The sequence below is a fragment of the Musca autumnalis genome, unplaced genomic scaffold (assembly GCF_047663935.1).
Source record: "Musca autumnalis isolate F117 unplaced genomic scaffold, ASM4766393v1 scaffold_1, whole genome shotgun sequence".
Classification (NCBI taxonomy): domain Eukaryota; kingdom Metazoa; phylum Arthropoda; class Insecta; order Diptera; family Muscidae; genus Musca; species Musca autumnalis.
In genome coordinates, this window is record NW_027411644.1 from 113,733,593 (window position 1) to 113,750,088 (window position 16,496).

Consider the following 16,496-nt stretch of genomic DNA (forward strand, 5'->3'; position numbering starts at 1 on the left):
CGTGTTGGGATCATTGCCTTATACAGTCAGAGATGGGAGTACGGCAAATGATTTTACTACTAATCTGAAAGAAGGAAAAATTCACTAGGGAACTACTCAAAATGAATTCTCGTTTATTAATACATTTTTGTTTTGAAAATTACTCAGTACCAACTAGCGGATGATGATGATGTAGAAAATTGAACCCCCCACTTCGATGAAGTTTGAGGTTTGCATGGTGATTTTTCACACCAGTTTTGAAGTACACTCCACAACGCAGTTTTAGAATTATAAGAATTATTTAAAGATAAAACAAATAATTTAGAGTGCAATGCAGAATCGTTTCTTTGCAACGCAATAAATATTTCTAATGGAAAGATTATAAAACTCAGGCAAGCCAGGAAGTTAACTTTACGCCATAACGTTTATGATTAGTAAAAAAAGTTATAACATTTACTAACACGCCTGATACATACATATGTTTCCACACATATCCCCGATTGGACGCGGGATACTTCTCTCTTCATATTAAAATCACTGATATGTGATCTACTTTTTATCGCCTATTCCGAAGTGCCTGCCTTACGATATGTCGCCTACATTACGGACGTGCTTACCATTGCACCACGGTGGCACCCATATTAACAACCCTGATACTTACCTTCTAAAAAACAGACCTCAAATGTGCCCAGACCAATTCCGTTTCAAGCATTTTAGAGTGGATTTAGTTTTTGGTGCAAAGTTTTTAAATCCTGAGTTCGAAGATATCGTACTATTGAGTAGCTACACAACAAGTTAAAACAAATGTTTAATCCAGTTTAAAGACTCTTCGAGGATGGTTTTGAAATTTTTACTGGTTTAAAATGATATTTTTGTGGGCAAGCCAATAGTTCCTCAGCAACTACATGTTCGTCGTATTTTTATTTTGCCTGCGGTATTTTCCGGAATTCCTTCTCTGGATTCTTCTGGTCCGTACTAGGATGGAAAGTATGGACCATGGTTTTGCTCCCATTGCAACCGTCGTATCCACCATAGGTCGGGTGACGGTGAGATGAAACGGATGCGGTGAATGGGTCAGTCCTGACCTTCCAGAGGTAGTAAAACATTGTGCAGCGCCAACTTATCGTCGTCCTTATATTTTAAAAATTTCCCGCAACAGTACTACCAGTTCAGTTACTACCACCCAGTATTGCTGTTCCAGTTCCTGATAATGAGACATTCCTGCAGTTTAACTGAAATGGTCTTCGATGGTAGATCAATGATTACGTGGATTATATGAGACGGCTCGCAACAATGATCCGGGCAATTGAAGTAACGAAGCTGAACAACATCTGCAGTTTTCGCAGTTGTGATGGATTCAAGGCACCGTGTTTGCCAGAACAAACATATCTCAATTGAATCCAAGAACTCATATTTCAGGCATACGAGTGTAGCGGTCAAGTTTGGAACCGCTGAGATAGAACTGCTAAATGTGTATATCAGGCCGTGTTATTCGCCTAACATCAAGCCACTGTTAAAAGGAAATATCCGGCTAGCCCTAGGAGATTTTTAACCTCATTTATCAGCGTGAACAAGTTCGACAGATATATCCATCGTGTCACCTGGTTTCACAAATAACGTGACTTGGTAACCAGTCATGTCCGTTGGGACAGACCATTTTCATATCCTACGACTACGACTTCATAACTTATGAACGCTGTACTTTACTTAACAATGGGGAAGCAAATAGGAAAGCATTCAGAGAAACGATTTAGAAAGAGAGAGAGAGAGAGCTCTCCAATCCCTCTGACGTCCGGGTAGCAGAGGAATTTCACTGCTACAGCCGCTCGTTATATTCCTGCTGGTTGAATGCCTAAAAAGAAACTAATATCCCAGCAGACGCGTGGGTATTAACGAATTCGCCGTTTGAACCCAGAGTCAAAGTGCTGACATTGGATGCCAATCGGTTAATCAGTGAACACAGAAGAAAACAGGGTATGAAACATCAGAAGTGCTGCAACATTTAAACCAGTAGTAGTGAATCGTGACAGCGAATAAGGCGTTATCGAACCCTACGAAAAAGGATGATTGGGCATCTGCCATGTTTAATGGCGTACTTGTAACAGTTCCAAAGAAGTGCGCGGGTTATTTTTGGCCGACAATTTATTGAGCACCCCGATAACTTCCGAGCTTCGACTGTGATCTCTTTCAGCCGACGAGTAACCACCAACTTATTTTACGACGGATAATGTCCCTGATGTTATCCGAGGCGCACAATCAGACAAAGCGCTTGGACCTGACGGAACTTCAATGGTGATGCGAAGTAGTTAAATGATCCATGAGTCGAGTATCTGAACAAAATCCTCAATTTGTGGTTTGCCAACCAAATAATTCCCGAAGATTGGACATTTGCATGGTAGTCTCACTAGTGAATTTAAGCAAGTATTTTAGGAATGGTGAATCATACAGGCAGATCTCACTATTTTCACCCGTAGAGATTTGATTCGATTTTCTGTGAAGTCAAAGATCGATTTAGATTTTTCAAATCAAAGAATCGACGAATCGATTATTCGACTTAAAACCTTGTAATCACGCTGCAGGTCGCAATTCTGATCGGATCGTCACCAAATTTTGGGTGTTGATGAGGGAAAGAGGCCTATTGATTTTGGTGATGGTCGGATAATATTCAGGTGTCGGAATGTCAAAAAACTTATGTGTAGAGAAATTCAAAGTAATATTCACATGCCCCGTTTGCACTTAACCCGTTATAATAAACCCACTGGGTTTCAAGTGTCAATTCCATAGCGCAAACGTCAAATAAATCCTCATAAAGAAGGTTAACCCAGCAAAACGCTCTAATGCAAACGCCGTGTTATGCCCGTCCATGGAAGAAGAAGTTCATGTTTCGCTTAACTGCAGGTTAGTGTCACTTGTTGACTGAGGAAACGCTATACTTACCGAAATATCAAACAGAAAACCTACACCCACCACACAAAACTATGGTTTGGTAAAAATTTTTGAAGTAGTATTTTATTTGAGTAGTTATCATAACATTAAAACATTATTGTAAAATAATAGCTCTGTTCCTTTACCAACTCTTCGAAAAACATACAATTTGTATGGGAGCAGTTCACAACTTTTATCACTATTGCCACTTTTACTAGTTTAAAAATTAAATGAGCGGAGTAAAAAATAAATTATTTCACAGGGAGACACAGAAATATTTACTAGGCATTTAGCCTTTAAATTCAAATAAAGATAACTCATGGTTGTATGGAATATCTAAGAACTTACAACAACTTCAAAGTAAAAGCAAGTAATTCCCGACCCACACTAGAATAATTTCATTAAAGAAATCCATGAAATTAAGCGTCCCTAGATCGGGTTTTATAGTAATATCATGAATTTTCTGTAAAGAGGAACTCAATGTAAGAACGCCTAATTTAATGAAATGTTTTCAATGAAATCACTCTAGCGTGGACCGTGTCTGAAGGTACATAAAATAACGAATTCCACAAAATTATGAGTTGCTTCACGGGTATAATCCTGAACTTTAAACCACTTCTTTGTTAAGGAAATAATTGTTTTTCTCTATCGTGAAACCTTTACCCATTTAATTATTGTAATTTGTAGATAATGTGAGCGCACAAAATCATTCCCAAAAAATATATATACACAAATCAATTTCCCACTACATCATTCACAATATATTAAATTTCGGAGCTAGTCACGATTTAGGGCACCACAACTTAAAAATAAAATCCTAAACACGAAACAACACCAATTTTCTTTCGACAAAATTGTTTTAGCTTCTTTTTTGTTTGTGTTTTTGTGTAGTTTTGGCGGTTGCTATTTAGAGCCAAATTTAGAATGCGAACATGTGTCTATCTATGGTGGCTAGGTCTACATGCAAATATTATTGTTGGAACAGTGGTTAGGAAGACCATAAATGATTTTTGTAGAGGAGCAATCTGGTATGTTCTGAGAGACACTTCACGGCTCAAGGATTTTGTTCACCACATTTACGCTAACTTGTCGAGTATTTTATTAATGAATCTTAGCCCCAAGAAATGCACAAAAAATAAGCGTAACTGGGGTGAACAAAATGCTTGAGGCGTGAAGTGAGATGTGAAGTGTGTCTTAGAACATACCAGAATAGATTTTTCACGTGCTATCTAAAAATCACGTCACAAGAAAACAATACAATCCCACGATGAATGGCTCTATGCGCCGGGTTGGATCGGAAGAATCTTCGGCCATATTAAGACGACAATATATTCCGGAAAGTATGCTCCGATCACTTTTTGTCAGTTGTGGAATAGAGATTAACCCCGGGGCATAGATCCGTCCCGTTTGCCACATCCGCATTCATCAATGATAACATAGGCGATAAATATGGGCATTTTCGCAACTACTGAGCAGCCGGTTTAGTAGTTATCTTGTTTCTTGTTGTGCCATCTTTATCTTGGTCGTCGGAATACTAGACACACCACATTTCACATGGCGAACGAAGACGCTCCAGCAGGGATAAGAGGAGATTACAACAGCTAGATAAATGAAGTGTCTTGACAACCCATTATTTCTCTTGGCTCAGACCACCCGAATACATTACCTTTAAAAACGCTGTACTTTTTATAAATATGGGAAAATTTATTGACAAGGATTCAGAGAATTTAGCAATCAACGCTATAGAATGAACCCGTATTAAAGAAACCTGGAAAGTCGACAGGGTGGTCTCACTAATGAAGCCAGAGAAGGCATACAGAAAAGGCGAGTCGTATGGGCGAAGCTGATTGAGTACATAGCGAAAACTCCTATCCAGCAGTGTTGCGTGGAATTATCGTAGAAGACTTCTAGATGTTATCAAAGAACAACGTAAAAGTCTTTTAAAAGAAGAATTCTAGGTCATCCGGGCTTTTTCATAAAAGAAGACTTTCAGATTTTCCCAGATAAAAGATTTATAGGTCTTCGAGAGAAGAAAAACTATAGAGTTTCCTGTTAAAAAGACAACTAGGTATTCTTATATAAGAACACCCAGGGGTTTCCCCATTGAGAAGAACAGCTTTACGTCTTCCCAGGGAAGAATACCTATAAGTCTTGTCGTAGAAGAAGACATCTAGGTCCTCTCAAAGAAGATACCTCTAGGTATTCTCATAAAAGAAGACTTATGGTATTCTCACTCAAGACGACCTCTAGAAGGATTCTAGATATTCTTATAGAAAACATTTAGTTATTGTCCTAAAACCCGTTTAGCTTATCTCTGTAGAGCTTTAGATCATCTCATAGAAGAGCTTTAGGTCTTCTTATAGAAAAGATTTAGGTCTTCTTATAGAAGAGCTTTAGGTCTTCTCATAGAAGTGACATATGTCTTCTTATAGAAGAGATTTAGGTCTTCTCATAGAAGAACTTTAAGTCTTTTCATAGAAGAGCTTTAGGTCTTCTCATAGAAGAGCTTTAGGTCTTCTCATAGAAGAGCTTTAGGTCTTCTCATAGAAGAGCTTTAGGTCTTCTCATAGAAGAGCTTTAGGTCTTCTCATAGAAGAGCTTTAGGTCTTCTCATAGAAGAGCTTTAGGTCATCTCATAGAAGAGATTTAGGTCTTCTCATGGAAGAGCTTTAAGTCTTTTCATAGAAGACCTTTAGGTCTTTTCGGAGAAAAACTTTAGGTCTTCTCGGAGAAAATCTTTACGTCTTCTCGGAGAAGAGCTTTAGGTCTTTTCATAAAAGAGCTTTGTCTTCTCATAAAAGACCTTTAGGTCTTCTCATAGACGAGCTTTAGGTCTTCTCATAGAAGAACTTTATGTCTTATCATAGAATACATAATTAGGTCTTTTAATAAAATAGGTTTAGGTCTTCTCACAGGAGAGCTTTAAGTCTTCTCATAGAAGAGCTTTAGATCTTCTCATAGAAGAACTTTAAGTCTTCTCATAGAACGGCTTTTGGTCTTCTTATAGAAGAGCTTTATGTCTTATCATAGAATACATAATTTTTGTCTTATCATAGAAGAACTTTATGTCTTCTCATAGAACAGCTGAAACTTTTCTCATAGAAGAGCTGAAGGTCTTATCATAGAAGAACTCTAGGTCTTCTCATGGAAGAGCTTTAGGTCTTCTCATAGAAGAGCTTTATGTCTTCACATAGGAAAGCTTTAGGTCTTCTCATAGAAGAGTTTTAGGTCTTCTCATAGAAGAGCTGAAGGTCTTCTCATAGAAGAGCTGAAGGTCTTCTCATAGAAGAGCTGAAGGTCTTCTCATAGAAGAGCTGAAGGTCTTCTCATAGAAGAGCTGAAGGTCTTCTCATAGAAGAGCTGAAGGTCTTCTCATAGAAGAGCTGAAGGTCTTCTCATAGAAGAGCTGAAGGTCTTCTCATAGAAGAGCTGAAGGTCTTCTCATAGAAGAGCGTCTTCTATAGAAGAGTTTTAGGTCTTCTCATAAAAGGGCTTTAGGTCTTCTCATAGAAGAGCTTTAAGTGTTCTCATAGAACGGCTTTTGGTCTTCTCATAGAAGAGCTTTATATCTTATCACAGAATACTTCATTTTTGTCTTATCATAGAAGAAGAATTGTATGTCTTCTCATAGAAGAGCTGAGTGTCCTCTCATGGAAGAGCGTTAGGTTTTCTCATAGACATAGAGGAACAATAGGTCTTTGTATAGAAGACCATCGGGACTTCTTATAGACACCATTAGGAAGAATTTTATGCCTTCTCATAGAAGAGCTGAAAGTCCTCTCATTGAAGAACTTTAGGTTTTCTCATAGACATAGAGGAACAATAGGTCTTCGTATAGAAGACCATCAGGACGTTTAGGTCGTTCATTAGGTCGTCCTATAGAAGAGCATTAGTTCTTCATACAAAAGATCATTAAGTCTTCTTACAGACCCTTTACGGCGTCTTTTTGTTGAATTTAATAAATTTTACCATCTAATAGAATTGTCTGAAAATCGTAATCACATATTCCCTATATTCCTTTATTGAATTTTGTGTATATATGTATGTAGTATTTAATTTATTAGTCTGTAAGGATTTTGTAATCTATAGACTTAAGAAATAATAAAAAAGAAGACCATAAGGTCTTCCCATAGAAGGTCATTAGGTCATCTTACATAAGAGCATAAGGCCTTCTTAATAAAGACCATAAGATCCAATAGATGATCTATATTGGAAGAAGACTCATTAGGTCTGCTTATAGAACGACAGGTCATATTATGGATTGCCAAATATACTTTCATACGTATGATACGTGTCCTCAAATCACTGTTCGGCACACATTCACACCATATAGTCGCATATACTAATTCAATTTCACAACAAAATTATTTTCATGTTCATGGTAGTACACAATGAGAAATAGAATTGCTTTCCTGTGTGCTGACATATCCCGTATGGCTTTGATTATTTCAAATTCATTGCTTTTCGATTGAGCAATGTTGAATGGGCTGTTTCTGTTTATTTCTGTCTATGATGATTCAATGTGTAGTCAATTATAACCGCAGCAAATAAGCTTTTCTTCTATACTCCAATTCAGGATATTTTAATCAGATTTTTTATTTATTTGCTCATAGATTCAAAGTTCATCGTTACTCTTTCCTTCCAGCAGTTCGTTTCTAATGATAAATATTTTCATGTCTACATTCCAAATCTCTCAGCATTGAATTAAATCGAATATTTATAATTTGTAATGTTGTTTATGACAAATACCTCTTGAGCTGATAGGTTCGGTTCTGGTTATTATTCATCCATGGCAAAAGCTACTTCCCTCATGGATGGATATATAAAACATAAGCATGTCAATTTTGCGTGTCATTCATTGTCTGTGAAATGTCAGTTATTTTGATATTTCTGTTTTTGTTTTTTCGTTGTTTTTTTCTGGAATGAAGTCCAATTCAAGTCAAGTGCTGAAAGAGAAGTACATTTTGAAGGGTAACATAGAAGAAGGCATTTAGACAGCTGCTGCTGCTGCTATGGCTGCAATAACATCAGACATGAAACATGACATACACGTAAAAATGTACGAAAGCAGAAAGAAAGTCAGTCAGCCAACAGCAGTCTGTGTGAGACATTTTTACAACAGGATTCCATTTGTTTCGATTATTTTTTAACGCTGCTGACATTGATTTAGTGGCAAGACTTCTTGAACGGGTGGTACTGACTGGGAAAAGTGGGTGGGGTTTGTGTACGTCACATAGCGGTGATAGATTTTGATACAAAACCTATAAATATACAATGTTATAAAGGTTATTTTTGTTTACGTATTAAGGTTGATTTGTTATGACTTAAAGCCTAAAATGCGGTAGGAGGAAAATATAATAGTCAATTAGAGATAGAAAGCGACTATTAAATATCATCATAGTAAATATTTGAAGGATTACTTATGGTACTACCAACGGGATAACAGTAAGCCTCATGCGTCGCGAAGTACCGGCTTTTTACCGTAATAATCTTCACTATTTGAATGCTTTCTATGACTTTATTTAAGAGGATACCTTTACGAGCGTTAACTTTTGCACTCGTAACATCTTGTACGATGACTGTTTACACAAAACCTTATGCAGCTGGTCCACTGAAATCGCATTTCTCTGGGCAAATTCGGCTGTCAGAATATTAATAAACTTTCGTACACTCGCGCTAACACTGGTGATTTATACACACAGAGAAAAACCAGTAAGGAAAGGATCATAGTCGGGCGGGGCCGACTAAACGATACCCTACACCGCTCAATTTGAATATATAATATATATAATATGGTACAGTTATTACTGGACAAAATTCCGTCAGACATTCCAAATTTCATCAAAATTGGACAGATATGCGGTGTTTGGTGCAGCAAATACGTGAAATCGGGCGAAAATATATATGGGAGCTATACCCAAATTTGAACCGATTTCGATATAATTTGGCACACTTATTTCCAGACCGAGTTCAGTCACACAATACAAATTTCATGGAAATCGGAAGTATATAGCGTGTTTGGTGCTGCAAATACCTGGAATCGGGCGAAAATATATATGGGAGCTATATCCAAATCTGAACCGATTTCGATGTAATTTGCCACATTTATTTTTAGAACGAATTCAGTCACACATTCCATATCTCATCGAAATCAAACATATATAGGGTGTTTGGTGCAGAAAAAAATCGGGCGAAAATATATATGGTAGCTATATCCAAATCTGAACCGATTTCGATATAATTTGGAAAACTTATTTCTAGATCAAATTCAGTCACACATTCCAAACTTCATCAAAATCGAACGTATATAGCGGACCTATATAGCGTGTTTGGTGCAGCAAGTACGTAAAATCGGCCGAAAATATATATGAGAGCTATATCCAAATCTGAACCGATTTTCACCAAAAGCAATAGCGTTCTTCCTATGGATAAAAAAATTATATTCCCCAATTTTCAGCTGAATCGGACAAAAAATGCGACCTGTACGTTGCGAACAAAAATACATGGACAGACGGACGGACATGCATAAATCGACTCAGAAAGTGATTATATGTATATCCCCAAAAGGAACTATGGGTCTATTTCGTTTCCTTTTGTATGTTACATACAAATGCACAAAGACATAATACCCCTTACCCCAGTGTGGTATAGGGTATAAATAGGATTGATCCGATAAATTATGTAGAGCAAAATGTGTGTTTAAAGACTTTGTCAGCTTCGTTATAAAATATTGTCCCTACAATAAAATTTTTAATTAATTCTCTTTCGAGTTGAGCTTATTAGACCTGAAAAATTAGGAGTCTACCGAAGTCCCACACATTCAACCATTACGCAACGTTTCACGGGTAGTTAAGCCGATCTTCAGGCGTATTGAATGTTGTTTTTGTGGCAGACGAAGGCAAAGCTTGGGAACTAGTATTTATATCGCACTTCATTAGATAAATGCATATGCGAAATTATGTCAGTTAATTGAAACTCCAAACTTTTCCTATAGTCCTGCCTGGTAATCCCATTTTTCAATGTTAGAAGTTAGAAGTTTTAGAAGTTAACTTAAACTTGGACAAAATATAAGGAGATCCAAAGTTTGGACCAAATTGCTTGATCGGTTCGGGAGTTATCGTGCTTTCCATCCACTACATATGGTGCCATAGGGGTTTGTACCCCTTTCGGGCTGTTTTCTAAAGAAGTATGCCTCTGAAAAAAAACTTTTACCGTCGTAATTGAGGCAGCAAATTCAAGTTGCTTCAACAAAAATCAAAGTGTTTCGAGAGCAGGTCGTAAAGTGAACTTATCCGAAATTTTGTGTGGGAGGTACCCGAAGGAGTGGGCAAATATAGTCCATATTCAAACCTGATCTATATCTGGTAAATATATTACAATGTGTAAAGTATGGACCAAATCGGTCCCTCCCTTCAAGAGTTATCGTGGCCACAATTTTTCCGAAGGAATGGACCGATATGGTTTATCTTCGAACCTAAACTAAGTTTGAACAAAATATTACGAAGGCCAAATTTTGGACCGAATCGGCAAAACCGTTCGAGAGTTATTTTGCGCTCCAACCACTACACACGATGTCATAGGGGTTTATTGCACCTTTCGGGCTGTTTTCTCAGGAAGTATGGACTTGCCCCTGATGAAACTTGTACCGTCGTATGGTATGGGAGGTACCCGAATGAATGGACCGATTGAGCCCATATTGGAACTTCATTTAGGTCTGGTAGAAATTGTATGATGTGCAAAGTATGGACCAAATCGGTTGCTCTCTTCAAGAAATATCGTGCTCACAAATTTTCCGAACTTTTTCGAACTGTTGTGGGGCAGGTACTGGAACTAGTGGACCGATATAACCCATTTGAACTTAAAATAAGTTTGAACACAATATTGCGAACGCCAAATTTTTTAACGAATCGGTTGATCCGTTCGAGAGTTATCGTGTGCTCCAGCCAGCCACACAGACGGACGGACATGGCTAAATAAACTCCAAATTGTCTAAAACGGATTTCGTCCAAACATACTTGGGGTCTAAAACCATTATTTCGATAAGGCACATTTTGCCCGTATGAAAGTTTATATACCCTCGTTAGCATAAATGCTGAGGGTATAAAAATAATCGGCAATCGGCAATTTTTCGAAATACCGGTTCATGAATAGGATCGGTTTTTATACCCTACACCACTATGTGGAAAGGTTTGTTTTTCCGAAAATTTCCCTATGTGGTATACCAAAATTCATATCTCGACGTGATAAAGCGATTTTGAGATGTATCCGTCCGTCCTTTACAAATTGTAATCAAACTCCAGGCCGCAATTATGGACCAATTGTCACAAAATTTTGTATGGAGGTCGGGTTCAGACCAGAAAAGACCCCTATAGTTTTTGGTGATGATCGCAAAATATTAAGGGAATGAAATGAACCATAAACAAAACTTTTAGTCCGAGGGGCTAATATTGTAAGTAAGGTTTGAGTTTACGACAAATTACCACAAAGATCAGATTATATTTAGCCAATCTATAACAGCCTTCTGTAAAACTGAGCCGACAAGTCTGCTCCTCCTCGACAAAGGCCTGGGGTGGGTCCAACGGGAAGGAAACATAGCAAATACCCATTACTATCTAATTTCGAACCTTTATATATACTATGTCTGTCCACTACGACTATCTTTTCCGTAATTTTTTCTCTTTCAGCACACTACCAGGATGAACACAATGGAGACCATAAATTCTCCGATTGGAGCGGCTCCATTATGACAGCTGCGCCCCCTTTAACCTATCTTATGTATGTATGTATGAATTAACGGCTAAATTATGTATGTAGCAATCATATAAAAGGAAGTCCGATAAAAACTAATGAACAGAGGTAGTGGTGTAGGGTATCACATGGTCGGCACCGTCCGACTATAGCCCTCTCTTGTTTTTTTTTTTTTTTGTAAACATAGAATATTGAAATTTTGCAAGAGCACGTATTTTAGCTTTATGCATTAGATTCAATAAAAAAACACATTTCAGGTGACGATATGTATTTAGAAAAAGTATATGCGAATTATATATATTCATACAATTTGGAGTCGATTGGAGCCCTGTCACTAAATTTCTAACATTTTCGCAATATACTCGTACAGTATACATATGTCTCGGATCGATTTGAAATTTTAAGCCCATGCAGACCTTATTACGATGGTACATTATTTTCAAGGCAAGTCCATACGTCCTGAGATAATGGGCCAAAAGCTATAAAATATCGTGCCGGCACCAACTAAAAATATAAAAATACTGATCAGCACCGCAACATACGAATTGAGTACCCGATTTAGCCGAAACCTTGCACATCGCAAAACTTCTTCCAAATGTACATCACGCACCAAGAAGGTATATATCGGACAACATATTCGGGTATCTCCCTCACAAAAGTTATGGTACTCCTTGTAGTTTTGTTTACAGCGATATGTTTTCGTGGGCAAGTCCATGCTTCCGGAAATAATCTTCAAAATGCTGAAAAAATCATACACAATTACAAAGGATTAAACATCTTAATATTTCTCACGAGCTTAAATCAAGTTCCGAGATGTATTATATCGGAATACTTACTCCAATACATCCCCCACAAAAGTTCAACATTTTCGCTTAACAGCAGGTTGAAGGCTTTTTGAGGATAGGTTTGAATTTTTCATCGAAGGTAGTCCTTGTGTTTCAGATTACAACGATATAATTTTTTTGTACGAAAGTTCCTACTTTCTGACGTATTGACCCAAAAGCTAAAAAATCGTACGGTAGCCAATTAAAATGACTGATTGCCAAGATAACTATCGAAAAGAATGACTCTTTGTTCCAAGATGGTCCATGTCGGGGCATTCCGTCACGTCAGGTAAATGTGGTAAGTTGGGGGGTTATGGCTCCTCAGAGCCAACTGCCTTTTAATGCAACATTTTTGTGGATTTCTTTATCGACTGACATCCGAATGACTAATACCTGGTTGTCTCCACGATAGTGCCTGACGTTTTGGTGAATATTTCGTGGGAGGTAAATCCTCCATCACATTATGTTGCCCTATTGATTGTCAGGTCTCTTCTTAGCGATGACCAACACTCGACACTTGGAAACAATCCTTTGTAATTTGGAATACATCAATTTGTATAGTTTGCACATTTTTCAACTGGGTGGAAGAAAGTCCAGGCTGGAGCAACATAATTCAAGAGATGATCGTGCAATCATCAGTGTACGACACCATCGTAATAGCTCGTGGAGGATGTGGAATCTTGATTTTTCGATCATTGGATATTTGGTCTCGAAATTCTCAAAGGATTGCACAGATTTAGAAGATTAGGATACATGATGTCGGAAATTAGTATTGAAAGGTCGACTGTATCAAATGCCTTGGGCAGATCTACAGCTGACGCTGGCTGTTCAGAATCTTGACAATTATTACCAACAAATCCGTTACAGTGATATGAGCTCTCCAAAAAACGTGCTGGAAAAGAATAAAATTCCGGCAATAACATTATCGGAAACCGATTTATCGGGCTTTAGAATCAGAAAAATTCGGGCAACCTTCCAAATATATAAAATCGCCAATTGCGTAATTCAAAATTGTAAGACTTTGGTTAGGTTTCCCAACCTTCTTTAACATACGCACTGATATACCGCTCAGATGGCAAAGGTTTTGGAAAACAACTGTCTCCAACTCACTCGATGTGAAAGAGAAGAGTTGTAGATCATGCACCTATGGATGACAGCTCGTTTGTTCTACCAAAATGAATGTTCAATGAATAGACGGCAGAACTGTGTACCACATATTTTGGCATCGGAGTTCTAGATGATATTGAAGGCATAAGCTGGCGGATTTTTTTTATTATTTTTGAAGCCTGATAGATGTTTAATTGTGGACCATAACTGGTTAAAATTGATGTTGTAGTGGTCAAGGTTTCCTTACTATTTGAGCGCCGACACTCAGCTACACAAGTGTTTCGTTAACCGCGCTGTAATTGGAGTGCCAATCTGGAAGCTCTGAATAGATAATTCGGTATAATGAGAACAATTCTGGTAGGTCGAACAAAGCAAAGCACAGTCGGTGCGGGAGTTTTTTGTTAACAAAATATTGAACAGTTGGTGGGGTACATGAAAGCCTTTTAACAACCCTTAATGTTCGTACGCATAGCACTGTGTGTAGTGTGTTTTGCTACAAATCAGACGTTAGCTTGGTCAAATCCAGCAGAGAGCGAAGTAAACAAAATAAAAACATAGGGTGTGTCAAAATTTAAAACAAATTCACCCCAACTGAACAAATGTTTTTAGTTTATTTTTCAACTTCTGGCGACCATAGAAAAACTAGTTATACAGTGTGACACGCCCTTGTTAAAATAATGGTTTAGTAGGGTGTTTTGTAAGTAGCTACGACAACCAAAAAAATGCTATAAAACCCCTTTTTATACTCTCCACCATAATATGGAGGGTATATTAAGTTTGTCATTCCTTTTGTAACTCATCGAAATACTCATTTGTGACCCTATAAAGTATATATATTAGGCCGGGGTGATTTGAAAACCTTAATGAGCCCTTCGCGCTTCTTATTCCTGGAATTGAACTGAGCAAAAAAGTCTACTAGACCATAGGTCTATCGTGAAAATCGAGCCTCCCGATTTTGTCTTTAAGTTTTTATTCACGTTTTTTTGACATTTTGGCATATAACAGCCAAACCATTGAGATTTTCGATCGAACACAAGTCCAACAATTGTAGCCAAGACAGTAGTTAAGAACTCTCTAATGCATCGTAAATGCATTGGAACGCTCCTTCTGGCGGTTTTGGCCTTGAGAAGGTGCAAACTTTTCGGAAAGTGTCGATAAATGACATTGTGCTACAAAATTTGATCAGAAAAATATCGTGTTGGGATCCATGGACAACGAAAATGCCTTTATTTCGATTGGGTAACTCCGTTCGTTCCAATGCTTTTGCGATGTATTAGAGAGTTTTCAATTACTGTCTTGCCTACAATTTTTGTCTTTGTGTTGGATCGAAAATCTCATTGGTTTGGCTGTTATATGCCAAAATATGTAAAAAACGTGAATAAAAAACTTAAAGTCAAAATCGGGAGGCTCGATTTTCACGGTAGATATGTGGTCCAGTGGACTTTTTTGCTCAGTTCAATCCCAGGAATCAGAAACGCGAAGGGCTCATTAAGGTTTTTTTCCTTCCACACAAATCGCCCCACCCTAATATATATCCTTTATCAGCGTAAAATTCTAAGTCGATTTAGCCATATCCGTCGGTCTGTTGTAATCACGTCCGTCTGTATCTTCGGAACGAATCGAGCTACACGGCTGAAATTTTGTACACATGTGTTTTTGGTCTGAATTTTGGTATAGCCCCCATATAACGGCACCGCCCGATTTCAGATATTTTGACGTTTTAAGCCACATTTTCCGACGATGAATGAATGACGGAAAAGAAGTCAGGACTACACTCCCTGTGCGATTGCAAGGTGGTACATCACCTCATATGCCATCAGTTACTTATTGCAGTTTTAGAACGAAGCGTAAGCTTCGGATAACACTGTTTCGAACTGAAATTTTCCACTGCACTCGCCAATGAAGGATGAAGTAGGATGTTGAATGTTGTAGACTTCAGGAAACAGCTCGCATTGAAATTCAGTTACTTATTGCAGTCTTAGAACGAAGCGTAAGCTTCGGACAACACTGTTTCGAACTGAAATTTTCCACTGCACTCGCCAATGAAGGATAAAGTAGGATGTTGAATGTTGTAGACTTCAGGAAACAGCTCGCATTGAAATTCTGTAACCAGTTGCGGTTTGAGGCAACTCCTCAGTTGGTAGAAACATTGCATAGAACGGTGGTGGAATTAGAATGACAAAAATGAACGGCCATACTACCAAGCAACCGATTATTTGAGGAAAGCTGTCATTCAAAACTGACAATGTGTACCAAGCTTTAGGCAATTTTCCTGCGGCTTGCGGTAGCTTGGCGGCGGTGAGAGTGTTGACAGGTGATGGTATCCCCCGCTTTTCATATACTGACAATTGGGGCAAGGAACATTTCCTCTGGAGAATGTTCATTTAGGACACTGAAGAAACCCAAATACAAGGACTGAGATTTTGTGCAATATCTGTAGAATCGTCGAGAAACTCCTGAAATAATTTGCTCAGGTGTTGAAAGTACCTCCAGTTGATACAGATGTCAATGAGTTCTCAATTCTTTGGTGGATTGAACGTGGGTCGTTCTGGACTGTGTTATCCTATTCATTGATCCGTTTACCACAACTTAATGCTACCATATTTTCGCCATAGTTCCAAAGCTTCGGTCGTTGCAACTTTAAAAGTAGTAATTTAAATTTTTTCCTCTAACCAATATTATGAAAGTATCTTGAAATACGCTATGTCCAAAACCTTGTTAGTTGTTCACTTTAGAGTTAGTCGGGTAGGATTGATACTGTCCTGTTTATTCATCCATTTACCACAACTGAATGTCATCATCTTTTTGCCATAGTTCTGGCACTTTGATTGCTGCAACCTTACAAACTACAGTTTAAAGTTATTACTTTACTAATACTATGGAAGTATATCGAAAATTATAACTCATAACAAT

At 37.9% G+C, this 16,496-nt stretch overlaps 1 protein-coding gene across 4 annotated transcripts in view; it reads right to left on the minus strand.

Annotated features, from left to right (window-relative positions):
- The window catches only part of Sulf1 (Extracellular sulfatase Sulf1), a 426,412-nt gene that overhangs the window by 350,757 nt on the left and 59,159 nt on the right, over positions 1 to 16,496 (minus strand). The window lies entirely within an intron of this gene.